Source organism: Heterocephalus glaber, unplaced genomic scaffold, assembly GCF_053883595.1.
Source record: "Heterocephalus glaber isolate CG9 unplaced genomic scaffold, H.glaber_assembly_v1.0 deba00000331, whole genome shotgun sequence".
Lineage (NCBI taxonomy): Eukaryota > Metazoa > Chordata > Mammalia > Rodentia > Bathyergidae > Heterocephalus > Heterocephalus glaber.
This window is the reverse complement of record NW_028258142.1, coordinates 49,702,203-49,709,772: the sequence shown is the minus strand read 5'-3', so window position 1 is coordinate 49,709,772 and position 7,570 is coordinate 49,702,203. Positions and strand designations below refer to the sequence as shown.

General features: G+C 37.7%; 1 pseudogene; it reads left to right on the top strand.

Annotated features, from left to right (window-relative positions):
* The first annotated feature begins 5,810 nt into the window (after positions 1-5,810).
* LOC101703749 (V-type proton ATPase subunit C 1 pseudogene) lies at positions 5,811-6,914 on the top strand (annotated as a pseudogene).
* Positions 6,915-7,570: the final 656 nt, after the last annotated feature.

The window sequence follows — 7,570 nt, the reverse complement described above, 5'->3', positions numbered from 1 at the left end:
TGGTTACAAAATTGATTGCAAATACTGGGAGTCACTTTTACAAGGATAAATAACTTTTACAAACAAAATAATGTTTTAATAAAAGAGATCTGTATTTAAATACCAAATGTTCTTTAAATAACAAAACACTTCAGAGGAAGTCACTCTTACAGCTTCTGCTCTGTATTTGACTCTAGGAATAAAAGAAATACATGTTCTAGAAGTTACAATGCTGTAACTTTTTACTCTAAGACAAAACTTTTTTCTCATCTTTCTCTTTCACTATCTTTCTCCTAATAAAAACCAAGATCAGATAATGGCTAAAATTACCTGTTAAAGTATGTATACAGTTACAGTGCTTGTGCTTGTTAAGTAAAGTTATAAAGAATGTTCGCAACAGTTGGTTTACTAGTTGTAAACATTTAGGTTGTTACTCCCAAAAAAAGCATCATCATCATTAAACAGGATTTATTTATGGTTTTGCACTATCTGCTATTTTTGGTTCTATTGTTTATTTATGGTTTTGCATTAGATGATGCTTTAAAAGTAAAACACAGCCCAAGTGGCACAGTGCCATGGAGAACAGAAAAATGATAGGTCATGCCTCAGTCCATCTTTTCAGTACTCATTTAAAGTACCTAAATATATTCCACAATCCCTTAAAAAAAGCATCACGTGACTTTAGCACTTGCTATAGTAGCAAAATGGAAAGTTCTCTAAATCATTTGAAGAATTCTTATCAAAGAATTAATAAATGATTCCAAAATGAGTATCTACAATAAATACCCCACCAAAACAGAGCTGTAGAAATTAATAGAGAATAAAGGATGAAACTCAAAAAAACTCAATACAAATGCATTGTATTTGCATTGTATTTGGGTACTGAGGCAAACACTAAACTGGCACTGTGAGATCAAGCTTCCAACTCACAATTCTATTGCCAATGGTTTCCTTCTTATCATCTACTCCTCATGGTTCAGTTGACATACCCTAGTTTATACATAACCTTTCTTTGAATTCTTAACATTCACAATCAGAATAATCTTTTTCTGACAGTCAAGTTACAATTATTAGTTTTTAGACCTGAATGTAAGCTGTGAATTGACCTAAACAAAATCTTGGCCTTACCCATTTCCTACTACCTATTTTCTATACTACCTTTATTTTAAAAGCTGCTCTGAGGGATGTTATACCATATCCCACAGTGTTTCCTTAGCAACTTCAACTGTGCCCCAGGGCTACAAATCTTAATTCTACCACATACTGTATTTTTTAAAAATGTGTAACATGTCTAAACCTTAAGCTTTCATATATCTGAAATCCAGCACATTTTCAGGTTTTCCTATGGGCACTTATAATAGCATCTGTTAGTAGCTGCAGATAGAAGTAAGGTAAGCTCCATGAAAGAGATAATGGATAGAATGAATTCATAAGAATAATTAAATTATCCTTCTTTGAATTTAACATCAAAATTCTCTTTAAAAGATCAATTATGTTGGATGCTCATTTAAATTTTGTTTTGTACTTGGTCCAAATGAAGAATTACTGTTGTCTGAATAGCATTAAACACACCTGCCATAGATAACCCAAGGATATTTTGTTCTGAGCCCCTTAATCCCAAACTGTATGAACATTTTTGTATCTAAATTGAGTCCAAATGCTTTTAAGCTTTAATGTGTGCAATTACATGGCATTAATTGTACACCATTTTTGTTGAATTCTATTTTTGTTTACTGCACTTGTTCAAAAGAAAAATGAACAAATATGACAAACATTTCACTATATTACTAATTCATCTCTTTCATGACATTAAAGTTATTGCTATTTTTTTCCATAAAAACAAAACAATAGTGTTTTATTTTATTAGGAACTCAGTAGGTATTATCTCCTACAGCACTAATGTTTGTGTGTTAGCTGTATCTCCTCTTGATGTTAAGCCTTTTTATGCTGTGTCCATAAAGTCACTCTGTTCAGTGCAGGAGATGCAAGGTGATAAGATGGAAAGATCACAGGCTGAAAAGACTGACAAAGGTGGGATCTAAGCTTAATGCCAACTTTTACCAATGCTTCTTATTGGTAAACTGAGTTAGTCACTCTTCATTGACTACTTCAGTGGTGTTACCAAGTCTAAGCATTTAAAATAGAGTATGTAAAAGTAGTATTATGTATCTACTTCAAAAGAGTATGAATAGTTGTTTTTTAATTGAAGAATTTTTAACATGTTACCTGCAAAGAGCAAGCATTATCAGTTGAATAAATATCTAGTATATCTCATTCAGGAGAGATGGATTGCTTCAAATTGATAAATCTTACATCTTTTGCATAGTGATGGAAGCACTAGCTGCACAATTACACTGTAATTGGCAGTGATTTCCAGATAGGAGAACTCCCTGTGGGTAGACATGAGAAGAAACATTTCAACATAGACAACCATGAGAACATTATGCTAACTGACATAAGCCAGGCACAGAAAGACAAATACTGCATGATCTTGCTCATGTGTAGAATCTAAAGGCACTGAGCTCAGAGAAGTAAAAAGAAGATATACTATTCAGGAGAAATGGGAATGGACAGGTGTGGCTCAAGGTTTCATGCAGGCAAAAAGGATAAATTCTGGATACCCACACACAGCATGGTGACTGTAGTTAATAAAGATGTATACTTGAAAACTACTAAAAGAGAGTAGATTTTAAATGTTCTCATCACAAAAATAAGTATGTGTGGCTATTAATAAGTTATTTAACTTGATTTAATCATTCCACAATGAGTACATAAATCAAAACATCACTCGGAATACCATAAATAAACACGTCTTTTCCTCTGTCAATTAAAAAGAAAAGGTAAGAACTCTGGCTGAATTTTCATGGGTGGCTCCAGTAAACCTGACAATGGCCATCTTGATTACAGGGACACAACAAGGCAAAGGGTAAGACTGTCTTGAGAATTAAGTGAGACAATATAATTTTTATAAAATACTACACACTTATAAAATTAGTTATCCTTTGCTCCTTTTTTTCAAATAATAGCTTCTCAAAAATAGTATTGCAAATGTGTTTTCTAAGTAGCATCGTTTATTACCTAGACATTTAAACAGAGAGATGTCTACCCTGTAGCTAATGAGATACCAATAGTAAAAGTTTATTCAGTGCTAAGTTGTGTGTAGAAGCTTTACATTAATTCTCTAAACATCTCCACGAGCTGAGTACTTTTCATATATTACACTCACTTTGCATATATAGATATTTAAATTTTCTTTGGACAAGATCAAAAAAGGTGGGGCCAGAACTAGATCCCAAATGTACTGGTCAGCTTTTCAATTGCTGAGATAAAATACCTGACACCCACAACCCAAAGAAAGATTTAAACCAGATGTGGCACTATATACCCATAATCTCAGCACTTATGAAGACTGAGGCAGGAAGATTGCAAGTTCCAGGCTCACTTGGGCAACTTAACAAGCAAGTGTTTCAAAATAAAAACATAGATTGGGGATATATCTCAGTGTGTTAGGTTTGGGTTCAATCTCTAGTACCACAGAAAAAGAAAAAAAGAAAACAAATTTATTTTTTGGGCTCATGGTTTCAGAAGGTTCAGTCTGGAATTGCCTGGCTCCAAGGTAGAAACATCATGGTGGAAGGGCATGGCCGAGGAAACCTGCTCAACTCATGGTATCTAGGAAGAAGAGAGCAAGGGAAGAGTCCAACAGGAAGGGGTCAGGGACCAGAAATAACCCCTAAGGTCAAGCCACAGGCCCAACCTCCTATTAGTCCATTCAGCTATTATTGCCCACACAATGCTGTCCCTTTATGGGAGTCCCCTAATCTGGTCAACTGGACAATTAAAATTAACTAATACGCCACCTGGCCCATTCCAGAGCCTGCTTCCTAACGAATTTCATGATAAACCACAAATAAATGACAGCAAACACACCATTTCACATGTGTTTAATAAAGATTGTGCATATTTGACTCTTCATTGTGCAACTTTAAATTTATTTCAAAACTCCTCTAGCCTATTGTATACTGTTTCAAGGTTTGGGAAATAATTTTAATGAAAACTACAAAACCTATGATTAACCTATCATTTCTTCTTCTCACAGATTTTTAATTTGAATTTACAGATTTCAATCAGGAGTTATACTCATATGTTCTCAGACTACAAATATAAGAAGGAATTTCCACTTAAAAATAAGAATAATTTCTAGAATTATCAAAGGCTTAATATAAATGCCACTCTTAAATATGAACACTGTCTTTTTAAAAAGCTGTACACTGGATTCTCAGAAGGATGAGGAATCTATGGGGAGAGAGAGACTGTCATAGAAGTCAACTCTCAACTATATAACTCGGTAGGAGACAAATGGAGATTTGCCTGGAGAGGGAAGCAAAATATTGTCATGAATCACCTCCCTCACAGCAGTTCTGAAGGTTTTAATTTTCAGCATTGCCGGTTTCCAGGTATGTGAGTTGATTAACAGGCAACAGAAATTGAACTCTACATGGCGTTCTCAATGATAGTGTGTAACACTGTTTCAAATGACTTCTCTCTTCTTTCTCTTCACTCTTCCTTTCTTCCTAAATCCATACTTTATTTGCTTTCAGAGAAAATACTTGCACTGTTCATTTCTTATGTATGTATCACAAACATATTCCAGACAAGTTAACAAATTAATATATGTCTGAGGTTTTGTGGAATCACTCTTTTTCTTCTTTAACCACTGCCCCAGACCTCAGTGTCTTAGAAACTGATCAGATAGATCGCTGAGAAATGATTCACGGCAATACATGCATATGACTGCCAAAAATATTCTCTATCTTCCAATACTTGCCTTTGTTGCTCAGTTTTTATTTATTATTCCAGTTTCTATTATGTCAGTTACTCTGTCCTTTATCTGCTTGGGTTTTTTACTTTGGTATCACTTAAAATACTAAGTATTCAGCTTTTCCAAGATTCATGGTTGAAAAAGAAATCTGATTGTCTAACATAAAATATATTTATTTTTTTCTCCTTCTTTTTAGTGGTACTATACAAATTTTGTGAAATCCTTCACATACACATAAATAACTGCAAATATGTTAATTAATTCATCAGCAACTAAAAAGGGCATCAAGAAGAATTATTTGTGAAGTAATCACATTCTAGAAATTCACCATATTCCAGAAACTTCAATAATAAATCTGCTGGAAAGCATGACACCTATCTTATTATTAAATTTATGCTGTGAAAAAGGAAAATGTTATTCGAAAGATAACATCAATATTAAATTAAGAAAGGCCACTGAAATAAGGATTCCAAAGTGTCCTATAATCATCATTTCTTGATATCAATTATAAGCTTTAGAGAAAAAAACATGTTAAAAAATGGGCATCTGTAATATTGTAACAAATACCTCTGACCTACATTGTCCAACAGTGAACTTCAGACCTCCCTCATTGCAGAAGGGTCCTGCCCATACCTTGCACAGGAAGCCAAGAAAAGAGTTGAAGCAGACAGGACTCACTGGCTTTCCCACACAGTCCTTTAGCAACTGTGCCTCTGCCATGAGATCTGCATAAAATCCTCAAAGGACAGGGCTCAAGGAGCTGCCAGATAACTGAATACCTAGAGCTTTCTGGAGGGCAGCACATCTCAAGAGGGCAGAGGCATTGCACACTGTTCTCCTAGACCTTCCCCTATACATCGCTCCATCCATATCCTTTGTAATGTCCTTTATAGCAAACAGGCAAATTTAAGTAAGTGTTTCACCGATTTCTGTGAGGCTTGAGCAAATTCATCAAACCTAAGAAGGGGGTTATAGGAACCCCCATGTACAGCTGGTCAGTGAGAAACACATGACTGAGTTCTGACTCATCTTGGCTCCCGGGGAGAAGACCTGTCAGCAGACATGGGAGAAGCTGCGTGCGGCCACCACCAAGAACAACAAGCTCGTTGCTCAATCCCTGACTCAAAGGTCGGCACGCTGGACATCTTGGTCAGCCTGTCCGACGTGCTGGCTAAGCTGGATGCATTTGTGGAAGGGGTGGTTAAGAAGGTGGCCCAGTACATGGCTGACGTCTTGGAGGACAGTGGAGATAAAGTGCAGGACAATCTGCTGGCCAATAGAGTCTATCTGGTCACTTACTTAACGAGGTTCCAGCGGGATATGGCCAAGTATCCCATCAAGCAGTCTCTGAAGAACATTTCCGAAATAATTGGCATTACTACACAGATCAGTAATGACCCGAAATCCCGTGCGTCCCCATACAACAACCCGAAGGGGCATCTTCAGAACCTGGAGTGAAAGAACACAGGAAGTTTGCTAACCCGAAGTCTAGCAGAAATCGTGAAGACGGTTAACTTCATTCTTGACTCGGAGAATCTGGTCACCTTGCTGGTGGCCGTTTCCAAGTTGAACCACAATGACTGGATCAAGTGGTACGAGACGCTGGCTGAGATGGTGGTCCCCAGGTCGAGCAACGTTCTCTCGGAGGAGCAAGACAGCTACCTCTGCAATGTCACCCTGTTCCGGAAGGTGGTTGACGACTTCCGACACAAAGCCAGGAAGAACAAATTCATCTTTGGAGACTTCCAGTATAACGATGAAGGCAGACAAGGAGGACATGAACTGGCTCTCTACTGACAAGAAGAAGCAGTTCAGACCACTCGTGCGGTGGCTGAAAGTGAATTTCAGTGAAGCATTTATTGTGTGGATTCACATGAAAGGATTAAGAATTTGAGTGGAGTCTGTTCTAAGGTACGGCCTTCCCCTGAACTTCCAGGTGATGCTGCTGTAGCCCAACAAGAAAACCATGAAGAAGCTGCGGGAGGTACTACGCCAGTTGCACAAGCACCTGGACAGCAGCTCAGCCACCGTCACCGATGTTCTGATGGATATTCCCAGGCTCAACCTGAGCCAGCAGGAATACCACCCCTGCAGTACTGAGCAGCATGTGTGAGAGGGGAACCCCATACAACTGGTATCAGAAGTCCTCTGTGCTGATTGTAGTATGAAAACAAACATATCAAGATTTGTTTTTCCTGATTCACACAGCATCTGGTCCTATCTGCTGAGCCTTGGGCAACAAATGTCTCTTCTCAACCCCAGCTTCCCATTGTGAGTCCAGCAACCTGGTGCCCCTGTAGTCAGTCCTGCTTCCTGGTCACTAAAAGTGGCTGCATCTAAGATTTCTAGATGTCTACTCCAAGTTTCCTCTGCAGGTTTGTTCAATTTTCATGTCCTTGGCTACTTACTTCCCCAAGGATGGTTTTGGTCAGTCCACAGAAACCAGTGTTTTCTCCATTTCCCTTTAGGTAGCAGATTTGTTCAGTAACCGGTGTATCCACCTTCTGCAAAAATTTCAGCTGCTAGGACTAGGAATGTGGCTCAATGGTGGAACACTTTCCCAGTATGAAAGAAGTCCTGGGTTCAATCTCCAGCATAAAAAATTTTAAAAAGTCAATGAATGAAATAAATTCCACCAAATTGCCAGAATTTAGCAGGAGGATGAGGAGCTATTGAGATATATCTGGATAAATTTCCAATCCTTTGTTGCTTAACCTCTGACCTGATCTTGCCCAAGCCAGTCTCTTCCTCCTCCTCCCCTAGCACTGC